The sequence below is a fragment of the Phoca vitulina genome, unplaced genomic scaffold, assembly GCF_004348235.1.
Source record: "Phoca vitulina isolate PV1807 unplaced genomic scaffold, GSC_HSeal_1.0 scaffold36, whole genome shotgun sequence".
In the NCBI taxonomy this organism is placed as follows: domain Eukaryota; kingdom Metazoa; phylum Chordata; class Mammalia; order Carnivora; family Phocidae; genus Phoca; species Phoca vitulina.
In genome coordinates, this window is record NW_022589739.1 from 6190298 (window position 1) to 6207324 (window position 17027).

Here is a 17027-nt window from a genome sequence, read left to right on the forward strand (position 1 = left end):
CCCACTCCGTGGGAAGCCTGCTTCTCCCTCTCCCACTCCCCGTGCTTGTGTTCCCTCTCTCGCTGTGTCTCTCTCTGTCAAATAAATAAATAAAATTAAAAAAAAAAAAAGAAAGCAAACAAGCAAAGGCGGGGAAAGGACAGAGAGAGGCAAAGGAAGAAACAGACTCTTTTTTTTTTTTTTTTTAAGATTTTATTTATTTATTTGAGAGAGAGAGAATGAGAGACAGAGAGCATGAGAGGGAGGAGGGTCAGAGGGAGAAGCAGACTCCCTGCCGAGCAGGGAGCCCGATGCGGGACTCGATCCCGGGACTCCAGGATCATGACCTGAGCCGAAGGCAGTCGCTTAACCAACTGAGCCACCCAGGCGCCCGAAACAGACTCTTAACTACAGAGAACAGAGGGTCACCAGAGGGGAGGTGGGTGGGGGATGGGTCAAACAGGTGATGGGGACAAAGGAGGGCGCTTGTCCTGATGAGCACCAAGTGATGTACATAAGTGATGAATCACTAAATTGTACATCTGAAACTAATATTACACTGTATGGTAACTGCCTGGAATTTAAATAAAGACTTTTTTTAAAAAGTTCCTGCTGATGAAGTGGTTTGGTTTCTGCCACTAAGCAGGGCTGGGATAGGCAGGAGCAGGCCCAGGGCCTAAAGTCTAGCAGTTCCGAAGATTTATGTGGTGCCCTGTGGCGGGAAGTATGGAGATGTACTCATATGACCCCATCTTTATGAATTGACTATCCTTTTGAAAGGATGGGGGTAGGGGCTGGCTAGCTACCACCCCACTGTCTCCAGGTTGGGTTCAGCTTCTCTGATACAGAGCGCAAGGGTCCCCTTCTTTTTCTCCTCTCCACACTACTCCTGCTGTGCGCCAAGGCACAGGAGGGAAGGAGAGCCTGTCCCTGGCCCTGAGGGGCCCTGGCTGAGGGGCCTAGTTCAGAGGCCAGGACTGAGCATAGACAGGAACTCCTCCTGATAGCATCTTAGAGCCTGAAAAGCAGAGAACCTGGTACCTATGAGTCCCAGAGAAGCTGAGATCCAGATACCTGGGAGAGAAAGCATAGCCACCAAGTCCAAAGTCTCAAGCTACAGAATCAAAATCTGGGTGTGGAGCCAAGGATTCAGAATGGGGCAAAATGGAGTTTGGAGAGAAAGCAGGCCACGGATGAACAAGGAGAGTCCAGGGCACCTGCTGTCATGCTGGGGGGCTGTGGCTCCCTTCCGAGAGATGGTGGGACCTCAGTGCCTGACCGGGCGTTAGGGGAGGCTGGTTTAAAGGGCCTGAGGTAACCTGACATCAACCAGGGAGCCCCATGCTCAGCTAGAAAGGTCAGGCCTTCCACACTGGGATTCAGTTGACAGAGGGTCAAATGCTCCCCTCCAAAACCTCCAAGCAAGCCTTCGAGGTCCCAATGGGAGCACCATCTTATCTTTAAGCTCAGGCCTGGGAAAGGGAGGAGAGGGTAGAGTGTGACAGAATGAGTAGCAGTAAACACTCCAGAGGCTTCTTTGGAGTGCAAACCCCATGGGCTCAGAGTGGAGGCCCTGCCCAGGACAGTGATGCTCCAAGACATCTGTTGCAGGCCCTGGACAATGCAGCAAAAGCATCAGACATCAGGAAAAGTTTTCCCAAAGAACTCGGATTTGGGTTGGTTCTGGCTCTCCCTGCCCTCAGTTACCTCTGCAGAAGCTTCTAACTTAGTTCTGGGCCCTGGAGCCCCCCACTGGCAAAACCCCTGGGCAAAAGTAGGGGGCCAAACCCCTCTGACCGCAGGCTCATCGTCTTCGATTGAGGAAAAACAAACAAACCAGAGCAGGCCTTCCCCAGGACAAGAGGACGTACGGGTCAAGAGTTGGCCCAGAGCCCAAATTGAGCACCAGAGATGACAGAGACCGCCAGCCGGCTGCTTGAGCGGATTCTGACTTTTCTGTGACCCTTTGAGGACATCCTCACAGACCACATGGGGAAGCAACCGAATGCTTTTTCCCCAGGGAGCTGGCTCACCCTGGAGCCTCATTAAAGTTTCAAATGCAAATTTAGGTAGAGCCGCAAACATATATACATTAGTTATAGAATCACATTAATATGCAGAAAAGGTCTGGTGCAAATTGGAAAGCGACATTTGGAAACTCTTTGATAAATGGCTGTGCAGAATTTAAGATTCCATTCGGAAGTTTGATGTCAAATAGGTGACATGTGGGTTTCCAAGGAGGGCTCCTGCTTTCCAGGCTCGGCTCACACAACAGCTCAGAGACTGCTCTCGAAATCACATCGACATGCAGGGGTGACTTCCGCCCATCAAAACGGCTCATTCTTTCCCCTCCACATTCTATCATCCCTAGCTGGCCAGGCTGGCGGAAAACAGACCCTCACACCGGTGTGCCAGAGGGACAGGAGACGGTACTCCTTTCCACAGGGCAACTGGGCAGAAGGGGTCAAAAGCCTTGAAATTCTCCATAGTTCCTGAGTAAGATTTTCACTTCCCATTTCACTTTACACACCCACCCCACTCCCCCCACCCCCGTTTAGTTTAAAAACAACAACAACAACATTAAAGACTTTTTATTTCAGGGGAAGGAGAAAATACAATAATAAATAAAATGAAATAAAACTCCAACTACTTCTGTCTTCTAGCTGGCAAAGTCATCTCAACAGTCGTTGGCTGTTGGATTTAGAAACTTCCTGGCCTCCTGGCTGGGAAAGGAAAGGTGTTGAGCTAGTCCATATGTGAGAGATGGAGACAAAAAAGCAACTCAGGTACCTAGCACAATGAAGTAACAGAAACTTGAGAGTGGTTCCTTGGCAACTCAAGTAAGGAGTTTGGGAAACTGAGACAACAAAGAAGAGAGGAGACTGGAGAAGCGTCTGGGGAGAGAGAGAGCCAAGCGATCTGCTGGCAGGACCTTGGACCAGGCAGAGAGAGGTAGTGAAGAGTCCTCAAGGGAGGAATAATGACATCTAATCTAACTTTTCCATCTCAAAACCCCATTTGATCCAAACCCTTGCACACAGGTCATGATACAAGAGACTTGGGTTCACTGTCCTGTGGGAAATGGAGGAGGGGGAGCAAGCCAGCTCGTGGTTTGGTTCATGGGAACCAAACACCTGGAACGGCAAACTGGAGTGCTGGAAGGTAGTGAGGGGTACGGCAGGGACCGGAGCAGGAGTGTAGAAGCAGACGCTGCTGGAGGACTTGAGCTCTGGGCTCCATCCACCCCCCTCCCGCATTCCCCAGGGGCCTCAGAAACATTAGCCAGGAGGTGCCAAGAGGTAGAAAAACCACATCAAAATGTTATCGGTGATTATCTCCGGATGCTGGGATAATGCTTTTGGGGTTGAAATTTCTTCTTTGCCTCACGTATATTCAATTTTTTAAAACAAGTATGTATTGTGAACTTTTTAAAAGTAAAACTAAAAAAAAGAAAGAAGAAACCAATTTGCCAACCTGCCTGCGAGACTTAGCATGACCCCAAACCACAGGAAACACGCAGCCCTGGGAGCCTGACTCCTCTCTGAAACCTGCACAGGACATTCATTCAAGGCACTTGCTAGGCCAGCTCATGGGTGGAGCCCCTTTTGTTCTCAGGCTCCGCCAACAGGGCTTCCAGAACCTCTAAGAACTCTCATGCAAGAAGGCAGCCAAGGCAGAGTCATTATAAAAAGGATCATTGTTACACTCATGCTTTCTAGATCTAGGGTTCAAATGTCCTAAAGAAGATGTAGAAAGTGGATCTTTCTAGAGATGGAAGTAGTCATGCCTCCCAGCTACCCACCTGACTCCTGCTTTTATCCTTTCAGAAAATTCAAAGAGCCAAGGTTTCCGAGTTCCAGCCATGGCTGCACTCATTCACGACGAGAACCCCATTCTGTGCTCCATGCTCTCTCTGGCCTCATGAATCTTGGCAGAGGGCTGCTTTCCTGGTGATGACTCCCATATTAATTTAAGTCTTTTCAAGACATACTTGCTAATTAAAATGTGAAACAGTTTTTATTCCTTTAATTAAGATACAAGATGGGCAGCATCATTTAATTCGGTCCATTGAAAATATCAGTATTATTAGCTCCGTAACTTGCTTCCAGTAGAGAAGACTATGTGAAGCATCTCTTTACTCCTGCACTCGCTGGCACTTTGGCATGCACCCTGCCTTGGTCCTGGAACTCTTGTGGGAATTTGGCAGCTGTGCCCCTTTTCAAAGAGCTGCAGAGACGCCAGGGCTGCCTCGTACAGTGGCTTTAGGACCCTGTCTTCGATCGGGTTCCCCCAGAAGCAGACTCTGGGAAGGATCGGAGTCCCAGCAATTTGTACAGGAATTACTTTTAGGGGCATGAGGGGTGAGACAGAAAGGAAGAGCGTCGACTCAGGTGAGCAAATGAGCAGGTGACTGATGCAGGGAATGGAGGGAAATCTCACAGGGGACATTGATAGTGGAGACTATGCCTCTGAGCTGTCCCATCCGAGGGACAAGAAAGCTGGGTGTCTATCCTCCAACTCCCGTCCATAATTGGCTAAGGGCTGCTTCAAGGCGGGGGCCACTCCGCAGTAGGTCCAGCCTCCCGGTCCGGCAGAGAACTGCAGACGGCGCACAGGGAGGCGTCAGTGTCAGGTGGTGAACCGTAAGAGGAGATGGGCAGGGCGTCAGTGGCATCTGTGACACCCCCAGAGCCCCGTCCCTTGCCATTGCACAGGCTAGGCAGAAAGAGGCCAGAAGGCAGGCAGGGAGAGTGTCAGTCACTGACTTACTGACCAGTTCTTTCCCTGGCCTCAGAGATAAAATCATGGCCGGTGGCTGCAGTCCTCCCTTGCAAGTCTCTAGAAAAGGCTCAGAGCAGAAGGGTTACTCTCCGACCCAAAGTCAGAGACAAATGTGGGCAAACAGAAAACAACACGCAGATCTGTATTTTAGATGTGGGGAAACGGGAAAAGCACAGCCCAGGGCCCAGAGATGGGAGTGAGCGTACAGCTCTAAGGGTACAGTCCTTCCTTCCTTCCTCCCTCCCTCCCTTCCTTCCTTCCTAGAAGCCTGTGCCCTTACTGGCTGAGCAGGCTACTTGCGAGGGACGAAGCGGGAGGAGTGGGTGGCCCCAATGCCTGGCGGCGGCTTCACACGCCTGCAGGGGATGGAGAACTCACCCAGGTGTGGCCAATCACCTCAGGCTCCATCTGCACCCGATTGGAGGTCCTGCTGTGGCGGACGCGCCCGCCACGTGGCCCGAGGCCCCGCAGGTGCAGGTGCCCTTGACCCCTGGGCTTCTCCACCCGCCGCGCCTCCTGGGCTCGCGCAGGCGCCTCAGCAGCTGGGCCGCTTCCTCCACAGCCCCGCGCGCGGATGTCCGCAGAGGTTGCATCAGCAACTCGTAGGCAGCAGCTGGTCGAGGTCCCCGCAGCTGCCGTAGGTGAACCTGCGGAAGGTCCGCTTCTGCCGCGCCTCCGCTCCCGCCATCTGGTCGTTTCTCTGGAAAGTCTAAGGTCGGCTCAGTTAGTTCAGCCCCAAGGGCCCCCTTCTCGGCGGGCACTGGAGCCCTGACCAGGGGCCGCCTCGTGGGAGCTGGCTGGGGGATCAGTTTCCTCCCGGTGAAGACCGAGGGGACAGCTCTCAGTTTGATCCTGTACGAAGAACTGCAGCTGGACAATAAGAAGTAAACGTGCTGTCTAAGACGGAGTCTGAGAAGTCACCGGTCGATCAGAAATGATACGGGACAGTCCGCTGAAAGGAGATTTTGCAGGTAAGACCTTGCATCCTGGGCTGGGTGGAAAACGGAGGGTGATGGGAATGGAGAAGCGGACTTGAGGCAGGAGGATGGGACTTGAGAAGCCTGTGTCAGTGAGCTCTAAGCGCATCAGCCAGGTAGGAGGAGCTGATTGCAGCCCAGACCAGAGGGTGTCTGCGGAGATGCACAGTAGTAGAGGTCCTGGGTCAGAGGAGGTGCGCTGGGACAGAAAGAGCCTAGCAGCAGGAGCCAGACCCCGCCGGGGTTCAAGTCCTGGCTCTACCTACCTTGGGCAAGTGGCTTAGGCTCTCTGAATCCCTGCATAGAATTCTGTGAGGTTGCTAAATAAGGTAACGTAGAAAAAATGCACAACCTAGCGTCTGCCCCATGGTGGGACCCCATAAAAGTTACTTCCTGCCCCTCCTTTATCTTAAATCCTAACCCGAGTAACGCTCTGTGGACCCACGCCTTCAGGGAGTCGGATAGTGGCAGCCTGTGTGTGTGCACGTGGGTGTGTGTAGCTGGGGGGTGCGCCTGGACAAGAAGTAGAGCTATCTGCTGTACCCCAGTTTCTTTGAATGTATCTGTCCTAAACAAAACAAAACTAGCCTCCTGCCCCTGGCAGGAAGGACATAAGGCAGAAGGGACTAAAGAGTCATACCCCCAGTCACACAGCTGGTGATTGTCAGAGCAGGCAATGGGATGCTCTTAGGCTCCCTCTCTCCCCGCTGCCGCCAGCTCCAGGGCCAAGGGTCAAGCCTAGGATAGTGTATCCTATGTGGGATAGGCCAGGTGTCTGGGTCATTTAGGGTTGTGGTAGGGGTGGGGAGGAGGTGAATATCTGAATCTCAGCAGCCCTTGTTCCTAACGAAAGAGACTTTTCTTCCCACATTATGAAGGGCTCACTCTCCAGCTCAGAAATCTGGCCAAGCTGAAGCTCTTTCCGGGGCGCCTGGGTGGCTCAGTCGTTAAGCGTCTGCCTTCGGCTCAGGTCATGATCCCGGGGTCCTGGGATCGAGCCCTACAGCGGGCTCCCTGCTCGGCGGGAAGCCTGCTTCTCCCTTTCCCACTCCCCCTACTTGTGTTCCTGCTCTCACACTCTCCCTCTCTCTGTCAAAGAAATAAATAAAATCTTTAAAAATAAATAAATAAAACAGTATGTAGGAAAAGCCACCTCTGGCTGTCAGAGCACATTATGAAGGGCTCACTCTCCAACTCAGAAATCTGGCCAAGCTGAAGCTCTTCCCGAGCACAGAAGAGCCGTCCCCCCCACCCCAGCAGTTGGTGGAGGCCTCCTCCAGCCCCCTGACCCAGGAAGCCTGTGATGTAATGGTCCCCCCCTTTCCTGACTCCTTTGCATTGCTGTTGGAATCTGACCCTGGCCACTTGAGCTCTGTTTACCACCTTTTAATCTTGCAGCTCTGAGTACGTTGGACAAGCTAGGCAGGCAGGTGAATAATGGCGGAAGTGATGCCATCGGGGCAGCTGAAAACCCATAGCTGAACAGATGAACCCGCAGGGGTGAGACTTCTGTGTGCCACGCCTGTTACAGCCTCCCCACTCATGGTCGTTGACTTCAAAAGGCATCACCAGGGCCTGCCATGCATCCCCGGATGACTCTCAAACCTGCATCTCCATTCTGGTCTTTGTCCTGAGCTCCAGATCCATTTATCCAGATGTTTCCTCCTGAGCGTCCTCCAGCATAGAGGACTCACCGCCGGAGAGGACAGTCCAGTCTGTCCTCTTGGTGTCACCATCAAGTCTGTGCCTTCCCATTTGTTTCCCATCTCTGGGAATGGTGCCTTGCAAGTGACTCCGCCTTCCCATCCCTCGTGCCCAGTCTTCCCTCCAGCCCAGGCACCTCCACCCCTGCACGCCTCTCAGCTCTGTCTGCCTCTCCCCACCCCTGATGCATCACTCCACTTCAGACTTCCTCCCAGCGTCCCCCATCTCGACTATTTTCACACCCCCTTTCGGCACTGGCCTTGCCCCAACATTTAATCCATCTGCCCGGAACACCCTTTCTTTTGTCCATTTCCCTCCCTTAAGCCTTCTTCCTCTGTGAAGCCTTTCGTGATTTCTCCACGTAAGATGAAGCACAACTCCTTCCCCAGTGGGCCCCTAGCCCCTGGCACTTATGCCTCCATTGGGGCCCTGGGTATGTGGAACTGCCCTGGGTTATTGTTTCGTCTTCCTCCCCACAGCACTTCTTGAGAGCTGGGGCCATGCTTGCTCCTTCTCCGTTCCCCCAGTTGGCACTAACTCAGTTCTTGGCTAACAGTAAATGTTTCGTAAGTGTTGTGTTGACCTAAAGAGCCCTATGATAAAGAGGACAGTTCCTTTTTCCCCGTATCTGAAGGATATGGAAAGTGAATTTTGTGTTTGTATCTTTCTAATCACAGACCCAAAATATCTAAGCCAGCTGAATTCTTTAGCAACTGAATCCATCCAGTGCAAGCACATCCCCCCTCTCAACAGCCAGGAGATCTTTGGTGAGGAGATTTCCTTGTCTCCCATCACATTTTGTTGTTTTAATTCTTTTTTTTAAGGTTTTTATTTATTATTTATTTGAGAGAGAGAGAAAGAGAGAATACCAGCAGGGGGAGGGGCAGAGGGAGACGGAGAAGCAGGCTCCCCGCTGAGCAGGAAGCCTGACGTGAGACTTGATTCCAGGACCCTGAGATCAGGACCTGAGCCGAAGGCAGACGCTTAACGGACTGAGCCACCCAGGCACCCCTTGTTGTTTTGATTCTGTAGAATTGGAGCTGTACCTCCATTCAGAGCCTCAGCACCTAATATTCCCTGGGGGCAGGTGAAACACAGCTGTGGTACCCTGTCTGATTATTCTGGTCCCACCGTCAGGGAAGACAGGTTCATTCTCTTGGCTGAAGCCTCCACACTCAGGAGGGGAAAGGCCTTCCACTTGACAGCCCAGAGCTGCACATTTGCAAACACTCAGTGTTTGAGAATGATAGTACCACACACACAAAATGAGTAAGAGAAAAATCAACGCGTGTTACCTGAGCACCTAGGTAAAACTTGGCATTCATAGAAATCACAGAATTCTCTCTCGGTGATGCTCAGAGACAAGATCTGTCACTTCCGCCAGATCACTTACAGCTCCTAGGAGAGAATATATCTGCTTTTGGGTTCAATATGTGCTTCACACATATGCTTCCTCACTCATTCAGTAAGCATTTATTGAATACCTATTGTGTGCTGTCCACTGAGCTGGGCTCTGGGCAATTCAGAGATGAGCAGGGCTTGGACTTTTACTTACCCTTTCTGCTACAATGGTTTTCTCCCAGCCTTCCTTACTTCCTGTCTTCTGAGTGTTGGCAGGGAGAGCCTGACTTCTTTTTCACTTATTCTACTGTGATTCCTACAATTTCTCTGGAGGCCATGCTTCTTCAGGGAGCAAAACAAGTTTCCCTTCCTATTTTATATCTCAACTTCCTTTGGTTTTATCACAAAATCAATTGCAACTTCCCCACTGCAGGCAAAACAGTTGTCCTTAAATGGACTTCAAGCTTTTAAATCTATTTGGGATATATTTTCCCTATCTCATCTACACAGTCACTCACTAATCCAGCCTTCTTTCCTCCCTTCCTTCCTTCCTTCCTTCCTTCCTTCCTTCCTTCCTTCCTTCCTTCCTTCCTTCCATCTACTAACATATCCATGCATCTTCCATCTAATCCATCCATCCATCACCCATCCATCTGCCCATCCATCCATCCACCCACCCACCCTCCTACCCACCTATGCATCCATTCATCCATCCACCCACCCATCTATCCATCCATCCATCCACCACCCATCCATACATCTGTCTTTCCATCCAAACATCCATACATCTGTCTATTGAGCAGATACTGTGTCATAAACTGAACTGGGCACTGGGCATGCAGAGCTGAATAAACACAGGCCCAGCATGAAAAGAGCTCATCATCTGGTGGGGAAAAAGGACATTTTTACAAATGTTTATGAAGAGTATGAAGAGAGCAGTGTGAGAATCAAAGGGAGGAGATGATTAATTCTAGAGACTATGGGAAGATGACATCACAAAGCTGACATTTGAGCTGAGTTTCAAAAGTGAAGCAGAAGGGAAAAATGCCATCCAAAAGTAGTAGCCACTGCAATGACTTAGAGACTTAAAATAACACACTGGGAACACAAAAAACGAATGTCAAGAAGCTCACTCAGTATGATTGGGGCAAAAAAAGGCATATATGAGAAGAATATAAAATAAGGTTAGATGTAGCCTACACAGATTTGGAGGGTCCCAAATATCAGACTAGTTTCTGGACTTTTTTCTGGAAACCATAGGAAGCCATCAGACATCAGCAGTTTGGAAAAATGGTTCTGTCTGCAGAGGATCAGTGAGAAGAGGCTGGAGAGGAGGCGGGGAGGCCAGTTAGGAGGCCAGTACAATGGACCAAATGAGAGCTGAGGCCTGGAGTGAAGGCCTAGAGGGGGTGGAATGTGAGGAGGCAATAGAGAGAAAGGATGTCCCTTTAGAGGTTGAAAGCCAGACGTCGGTCTCAGAGGGGTCAGAGTAAATAAAGGCTGCTTGTGGTGCAGCCGAAGAGCCGGGGAGGGCCTGCTCCGGGCCCGGCTGTCTGCAGAATGCTCCAAGTCCTGCTTGGCGATCAGGAGAAGCAAGCCCTCTGCAGCCTGAAATGAATAGCTCCCTGAGAGAAATGTACTGGTGTCTGCAGCCGCGGCCTTGTGCTGACCTCTGGCAGCATCAGGGACTACATCCACGGGGCCGCCCCTCTGGGCTGGAGCTCATGACGAGGCAGGAGTCAGGACATAGCCCTCAGTGCCTCCACAAGCCCTGTTGGAAGACAGAAGCCAGGGTGTGATAAATCACACTCTCTCTTTTTCTCAATTCCACACCCTTAGAATTCAACATCATGTTTTCATTAGCAGGCAGTTTACTTATTAATTCCATTTTTTTTTCCTATTGATACCGAGAGGTTCTCATTACTCAGAGGTAAAGGACTATTCCAGAGTGACAGCCACGGAGAAGAGAACACTTGAATTCCTATCCTGAGGAGAAAAAGCAATCAAGAGCTCTTCAAAATAGTGGTAAAAAGCAAGGCGATACAATTTATACCATACCTCCTGAGCTGATGACACTGTTTTTATTATTATCATTATTATCTCATTCCTTCTTCTCAATAGTTCTGGGAGGTGAATTTATGATTGCCATTTAACAGAAGGGGAAACTGAGGCACAAAGTGTTCAGGCCACTTGCCCAGTGTCACCCAGATACTGGTTTGGAGAGTCAGGGCTTAAATCCACATCTGCTTCATTTACAAGACCCCGTTTGTCCCATCACATTATACCCACCTCAGGGTGGCGGTGCTGGGGGGGGATGAATGAGCCCGGACAGGTCGGGCCTGAGGAGCACCCAGCCTTGGGGTTGGGGGGCTTGAGTTGAAGTGTTGGGCCTCCTCAGTAGTTCTGGGACTCGGACAAATCACGTGCCCTTGTAAGAGCATCAGTCACCCCTCTATAATGACAAGGTATGTCGGTTATCCAGGCCCAGAGTTCGGTTTCCAAGCCAAGCAAGAGAATGTACTTGCTGTCGAAGGAAGAAAGCTCCACAGGCAGCATTTCTACTTTATTTGGTGTTGGAACACCTCTCTGCATGTGTCGTAAACATGAAACAGAGGCTGGATTGTGAGCTTGCGGTTGAGCCCATCGCTTCCCTGACTGCGGTGTATGGTTCGCTCTGACTCAGCTGTGTGTGCGGGGGGATACTCTGTGCCGCCTGCACTCCGGAACACTAATTTCAGTGGTTAAGAGATGTTATAGGATCGAGAGCATTCTGTGCTAAACAAGTTTGGAAAAGACCATATTATAAACAAGGATGAACAAGCTTCTCCACTGTGGGATTCCCCCAAGACGGATAAGCTGATGCCATTAGGAATCTCCAAGAAGGAAAGGAATAATCAGGGTTTCCCAAACTTCCTGGACTACAAAACCTTTTTCAAGGAACACCCAGCCACACAAATGCTCCAATGAGTATACTCTGAGGAGCACCAGATCATGGGCTTAAAAATCTTTATTAAGCAGAGCTAAGTTGTAATTATTAATGGGCTGCAATATGAAAGATAAGAGGCCACCACCTGACACAGGGTCGGTGTTCATTAAATGTGAACAGAAAGGGGATCCGATCTGTGTTCATTATGAGCACCGTCTCTGGCTAGCAGGAGGCCCCACGGGTGACATTACTCCCCTCAGCTGGGAGGGGGCAGGGGGTGTCAGATAACCTCTGACATTCAGGGAGTGCATTTTCTACAAAGGCATTCACGGCTTTTAGCCAAATGCCCCTTTTCTTCCCTTTTCTTGTGACATTTGGGGAAGATGAATCATTTGGCAGGGATGGATCGTCACCCCACTTCTAAGCACATGCGCTTGTCAGCAGGAGGTTTATTCAGTTGAGTCTTTCGAGAATCTGTCTTTGTCCAGAGTGACTAGGTGGTGTGTCTTATCCTGCATCTGCAGGCACCTGCAGTGTGGGAGTCGGGCCAACAGCCTCTTGCGGTGTTTTCACGAGCTGGTATTTTTAAAAGTTGAAGGGTGCTGCTTTTCTTTCTCAACTGTGGAACCAGGACAGCAATATCCCAATGATGAGGGTCACGTTTGTGAGCATGGTGAGTTTATTTTGTCATTTTCTCGTACAAAAATAAAAATTAACCTAAAATGCCAACAAAGTAGCACACATAATCATTACAGAAGAAAATCTGCTTCTCTTTTTAAACTAATTTACTTGAAAAAGAAAATATATCTGTCTTTTTATTCTTTTCTATTTCCACCCTTCCAACAATCCTTAATTTTTTCTTGGTCTAAAAAGAGTGAATTATTCCTATAACATTTTTGAAACACACAAAATGTCATAAAGAAAAAAATTAAAATAGTAATCCTATCACCCAGGGAAAACCACGCAGGCTTCATTTCTTTTATATGTACTCCGTGTGTATTGCTTTCATTTTTATGTATTTCTTTCACTAGAAAGAAATATATTTATTTATACATGTGCATACATATTCATAAATACATGTACCACATAAATATAGGATATATATATCATACAAGGAAGACATATAAATTCAAAGAACTGTTTTTACCAAATCGGGAATGTGCCACGTGTAATTTTCAAGCCGGCTTTTTTCACTTAGTGCTGTATCATAAGCAGTTTCCAAGGGTGGAAGCTTCCCATTCCAGATCACCTGGGGTGTTGGCTCATAGATGAACTGATGGATTTACAGGCTGCTGTCAGACATGACTAGTGATGGCTGGGGCATTAATATCGGTGGTTCTTCTTGAAAGCAATTAAATCTGGCATTGCCATCACTACCTAATGTGTTTATATCAGCTCCTGTAATTGTTTTCTAAAGCCATAAATTTCTCAAGTTAATTATAAACAAATTGCTCTGCTTAATTAATGGGCATCACTAACGGGTATGATCTAATATGCATGTGAATGAACCTTGTGAAAGCCTCACAGGGGCTGGATTAACAATGGCAGGTGGGAGCCCTGGGAGAAGAGTCAATCACCCAGAACCTAGGTCTTGAGTGTGCGCCAAAAAAACCCCAGGTCTAGAATCTGCCTAAGCAAGAGCGTTCCAAGGCCCCTGCTGCCCGTGCTGGGCTTCAGGGCGTATGTCACCTTGGACGTGCCCAGCTATGCATCAAGAAGTATGGAGGAGCGAAGGTCGGGGTGACTGGGCACCCTCTCGGTTTATTAACGGAAGTCTCTCTTTCAGCACTGATTTCTTGTCTACGTCACCCCGTGAGGTCCTCCTCATAGCCACCCTGCACGGTAGCTGGTTTGGCAAGGTGTCACCTTCTTGAGGCCGGACACTGGGCCTGGGACCCCAGGATTCAAATCCCCAGTTCTGCCAGCTACTAGATGTGGGAACGTGGGCAAATGACTGCTTATTAACACAGTGCCTGAGCTTGGACATTTGTCAAATGGGGATAAACATTGTACCTACCTTGCAAGCTCGTTGTGAGGACTAAATCAGTTAATATGGGTAAAGTGAACATCATCATGCTCAAGAACGTTAACTGTTATTATTACAAATCATCAACATCCTGCCATATAGATGAGGTAGCTAAGTACTAGGTAGTACTAAGGTGGCCAGTGCTAGGGTGAGGCCGGTGAGGCAGGCACGGCGGGTGCAGAATTGAAGGTGGCGCCCCTCTCAGGGTGGCTGCCTCGCTCCAGTCCCTGCCAGGGTGACCTATCCACACCCGCTCAGCTTGGATCCAGATCCAGATGACGCCAGGGTCCCTCCGCTCTCACCAAGACATCTTTTCTCTTGGTTCTCCTTCCGGGCTTTGACAACCTCGTTCTGAAAAAGGACCCCCCAAGTGACTGAGGGGCTTCTCTGGGCCAGTGCTGGTTTGATAACTGTGTTCCCTCTGCAGAAACCCTTCCCACTCTCTCTGCCTCTTTCTAACTGACACGATAGAGGACAGTGGTGTCAGCGGTGCTGGGGACCCACCATTCTCCCCAAGGCTGTAACAAGATTCTTGATCTTTGGTAGACAAAGATGGCAAAACAAGCTCTGTCCTGTAATAACAGCCAAGGTGTCCACCGTGCCTTTGTCTTGAGTCCTCATCCATGTGACACTCTCTAGCTGCTCAATTACTCCGCAGAGCAGTCCCATGTGGCCCCTGGGAGCTGCAGGCTGTCTTGGGAGATGAGCCAGGAAGGAGAAGGAATGGGACTACTGGTGGGATCCAGAGGAATAAGTGCCCTTCTGGAGCCTCATCTTGGGTGGTAATGCCAAGAGCCTCGCACCAAGGAGCAGCTTCTCCAACTGCCACTCTTTTCAGATTTTTTTTATCAGGCAGGAAGGAAACTGGCCCTGATTATGTGCTTATCATGTGTGTGTTCTTCACAAATATCATTATCCCCACTCAAAACAGAAAACTGAGGCTCACAGAGGTTACGCTAGTTGTGTAGCCATTGAGGAGCAAAGCAAGGATTTGGGGCAAGATTTGCTGTACTCTGTACCCTATGCATGTCCCTGGATGATAGTGCTCTGGGGTATAAGCTTGGGCCTCATTTCAGCTGAAGTGTCTTCAGACTTCAGACCCTAGACCTCTTGCCCCTTTCTCCTTGGAGGGAGGGCAGGTGTCAGGAACTGAGTACAGATACTAACGGTTATGGTTAAGTTCTAGATAACCTTGTTGGAATTTGGTGATCATCTTAGGAGGTTCAAAGCCAATAAGCCAAGGAAATCTTCAGGGTGGAAAATGGGAAGCAGGTCCTTGAATGGGAAGACTCAGCAACAAAACCATCATAGCCAATCCTTAAGAAGTAACCTCCCTCCTGCAACCTTCAACAGGGGACCAGGCTACTCTGATTCTTGATCCTCCCCAAGTGAATGATCTCAGAACCTACTGGTATCTTCCTGAGGATGTAGAAGTGAATTTTAATGTGGGGGAAATTCAGAATGAATAATGTGTTGTGAAGTTTATGTAAATGTTATGCACACACACACATAGGTATGGAGAATAGACATTTGACTTATCTATTGGTCCATTCATTTGTATTTAATTATTTTTCCATCCTTGAATTTATTTATTTACTTGTAGTTCATTTAATCATTCATTCATTCATTTATCCATTCATCAGTCCATCTAATGATTTATTCAACAGATGTTTCCTGAATGCCTACCATGTGCTACATATCATACTGTATGTTAGGAATATAAAATTCAATTAGACAAAATCCTTCCTCTTAAGCAACTTACAGTCTCATGGGATTAGATAGCCATTTACATACATAATCGTATTACACTGTTTTAGGTTCCACAGTAGAGATACATACAATGCATTTTGGGAGTCCAGAATTGATCATCCCTACTTAGAAGTAAGGAAGAGAAGCCAGTACAATTGTGTAGAAATGAGCCCATGGTTTCTAATTCACAGTCCCGAGGCCTCACTCTGGGAAGCACTTATGTGGGCAGAAAAGAAGACAAAACATTCTTCGCTTTATCTGCCCACGTCTACCTGCCACCAGAAGATGGAGGTGATGGTCTTCAATTTTTCAGAAAATGATCTGAGGTGAGAAGGATATGGACCCTGAGTTCTAGACTGTGGTCTGCAGGGGCCACCCAGCCCTCCTGTTAGAGCCCAGTCCTCATGGCTCTGTCACCTTCAAGCGTTGTCTGGTCCCTTACCCACCACAGGAATAAACAACTGGAAAATGGAGAGCGTTTTGCTCCAAACACTGGAAGGGGTATTGTAGGGAGCAATAGTGTTTACCCCTTTCATGTGGAAAGTTCCCAGCTTTTCTCTAAAGGACCCATAAGACTTATTCTCAGTTCATGGAGTATCTTTCCTCCAAATAGCTTTATAAATTTTTAATCAAAATTGTATTTTAGGAACTGAAAAATACTTGATTTCTACCAGACTGTCACATTTGAAGGGAATTTTATGAAACCCAAATGGGATTTTTTTAATGCCTATATTTCTTCTTCTTCAAGTGGATTTCCAACCAAGGCTTTCAGATTTTCTCTCCTTTTTTTTAAAAGGACCTTTTATATACAATGTCAAACCCAGAAAGGTGACATTCTATTTTAATTCACTTTGACAAAATAATGAACTCTATTTGTGGGAGCAATATAGCCTCATCTGACAAGGAGATGTCTCTGGAGTTTTTCTATAAATGAAAAAATATATATATAAAAAGATTCCTTTTTTTTTTTTTTTTCCTGATAAAATGGCCAAGTTTGAGATCTTGGAGAAACTTTTGGGAACTTATGGGGAATGTCTATGAATCAGTAGGAAGCCCCCTACCACAATCACATATCCTGCCACCTGTCAGTCATGTTTGGATTTCTGATTTGGGCTAACACATACTGTTGTCCTCCAGATTCAGATTTTCCATCGCTGTGAGCCACATCCAGTGCCTGGGGGAAAGCAAAGCCTCTTAGCTTCAGGACAGCCTTGGCTTCCTGTCAATGGTGGACGACAAAGGTACACTGTGACACACATGGATGAGAATCCACAGGAGGCTGGAATTAGCAACCTCAAGGCAGGACCCCAGGTCAAAGATCCAGCTCAAAACCCAAATCAGGTTTTCCAGAGAGGCAGAAAAGGTGTCTTCATAGCTTCTTTGTTTTGAATTGTTTATGTTTAATACATCTCCCTCGTCATTTTTAAAAATAAAAACCTAAAGTGGGGAGGGGAGACTAACTTTCAAGCTGAGTATAGGAAACTTGAATTATCAGGGAAGGCCACCAGGATGTCCTGGAAAAATGGGGTTTGGAGACTTTGGT